Genomic DNA, 2500 nt, shown 5'->3' with positions numbered 1-2500 from the left:
ACGATTTAAAAGACAACTGTCAAAGTCTAAAGACAGATGATTTAAAAGACAACTGTAAAAATCTGGCAACTGTAAAAATCTATGGCCAGATGATTTAAACGACAACTGGCATAGCCTATGGCCAGACGATTTCAAAGACAATTGTTAGAACCTATGGCCATACGATTTAAAAGAGAACTGTCTAAGCCTTTGGACAGACGATTTAAAACATAAACTTCGTAGCCTGTTCATTCCAAAACCGCTGATTTACAACAGCTAGAATTACCGAAACACCCTCATCATCACCACAACAACCACAACAGCAACAACAACAGCACCATTAAAAATAGAATCTTTAATCCAGATAACTGAACATAAACGAACTGTAAACTCATATTTTTTTAAACATCCAAAATCAAAGATAATATTAAACTGTACATGTTCTGATTCTAGTATTTGACAAGGAAATTACATACAGCAATTGCACTTGAATGTAAGCACTGCAGCATATAATTAATTAGAAATGTTTAGAAATCATAAAAAATTAAAAATCAACTGGTTTGTTGGAATAACAGAAATATGGTAAAAAAAAAATAATAAAATATAATATTTTTGAGGAGTTTCGAGCAAAGCTGAGGGGATGAAATACCCCACCATCCAAAAGCTATCGTTTCACTTTCTTATACAAGGTTGCAGATACAAGATACTACAACTATCTAGTTTCTATGACCTACAAAAAGTTTTAAAACATCTGGCTCTTAAACTGACCTGTGATCTGGAAAAATAGGGCTCAAGGTCAAATAATGCATCTCAAGGTCAAGTATGTTTAGGACAAAGTCACCATGAAGCCTCAATTTCGATCTAAAATTAATTGCCTCCTTATTTTGGTTTCAATCGTTCGCGTCATTACGATAACTGAAGACTTCATTTTCCTCAGCTGAAGCTAATCATCTGCCTTGGCTATCTCGGTTAAATCGCTTTCCTTAATTTATTCTACTTCAGTTCTTATCATTTTCTCCCTTGAAATATTATCAGTCAAATATTCCAGTCACACTTTCTAGTCAATTGTATGAATATTCAGTAAATCATTTTTTATAATCAGTCAGTCTAGTAAGTAACTTAAAGGACGTTCACTCACGTAAATTTTATTTTCATTTCTCGATCTTTTTTCCTCTTGTTTTCCTATAATATTATTTACGTCTTACAACCTCTGTAAGGATGTTTAACTATAAGAACATTTTTCTAAAAATACTTTTGGACCTACTCGCTTTACTGCCCTTAAAATATCTTTAAATCCAGTTGATTAAAACTACTAGTTTTAAACAACGAACTTTGACAGATAAATTCAACGTGATTTATTGAGACCGCAACTAAGTGGCGGAGAGTTGTAAAAGAAATACGAGGATGAGAAATACTGCAATTGCGAAATACTTTTCCTGAGATTGTAAAAACAAAATAGAAAATGACAGATATCAAGAAAAACATTGATCAGTAGAGACAAATACCTCTCTCTCTCTCTCCTCTCTCTCTCTCCTTCTCTCTCTCTCTCTCTCTTCTCTCTCTATATATTATATATAAATAATTATATATATATATATATATATAATATATATATATATATAATATATATGTGTGTGTGTGTGTGTGCGTGTGTGTGTATACATACACAGTAAATTATAGCTTTCAATGTTTTCATCGATTATTCTTATTGTTATTGTTCTTGCTGCTGCTGTTCCGTTGTATCACAGAAATGGATAAAAGCAGACTACACAAGAAGGGGACAAACAAAAACCTTACAGAGCTGACTCGTCTCCCTCCCCTTTCCAAACTCAGCCTAGTACACGAGACAGCCCTAGCCACTTCCCCTTTACAGCGGAAACAAGTGTGGGGATTACAGCGGGAGATACAGAAAGAGTCGGGAAAAGCGTTGCTTGACAGTTGGATTTCAGACCGATTACGGAGAGAGAGACGCGCGCTGGAGTTGCAAAAGGGTGAAGAAGTGGGCGAAACCCTTCGAGTTTTCGTGAAAGTGAAGGGCTGCGAGTCCGGCTCTGCAAAGCCTTAATCCTCAACTGGAACCAATTCGAGTGTCTGGCATCGTTCGCTGCTGTAACCTTCCCTCCTTCAAGGAGAGAGAGCTCGTGGATTCCTTTGGAATTTAAAGCATTTAAACTTTTTGGTTTGCTTGTTTTACTTGTTTTCATCGTGTCTCTTATTTTCTCCGGCCCGTCGACCGTTGCATTCAAGCTCAAATATGCGATAAGGTATTTTCCTAAAGTCTCGGACCAGCCTCCCCAACTGAGTATCAAGCCCAGTCGATGCCGAATGGATCTTTAGGGTGCGTGCCTTTGCTCGTTTGCCTCTGAACTTTACAAAATGAAAGAAACCGATCAAAATCAAAGTATCCAGCATTCAGTACATGCAAAATGAATCTGTAAGTTGCGTGTCCTTGCTTCTTACTCTGTGAAAGCTATCTAACTGGAGAAACCAATCGAAAAAAACAATCACCCAATACATGCCA

The 2500-nt window shown here is 36.4% G+C and overlaps 1 protein-coding gene across 14 annotated transcripts in view; it reads right to left on the bottom strand.

Annotated features, from left to right (window-relative positions):
• The window catches only part of LOC135196336 (trichohyalin-like), a 515728-nt gene that overhangs the window by 257085 nt on the left and 256143 nt on the right, over positions 1 to 2500 (bottom strand). The window lies entirely within an intron of this gene.

This window comes from Macrobrachium nipponense, chromosome 17, assembly GCF_015104395.2.
Source record: "Macrobrachium nipponense isolate FS-2020 chromosome 17, ASM1510439v2, whole genome shotgun sequence".
Lineage (NCBI taxonomy): Eukaryota > Metazoa > Arthropoda > Malacostraca > Decapoda > Palaemonidae > Macrobrachium > Macrobrachium nipponense.
Note: the sequence above shows the minus strand (reverse complement) of the source record. Positions and strands in the feature narration are given on the sequence as shown.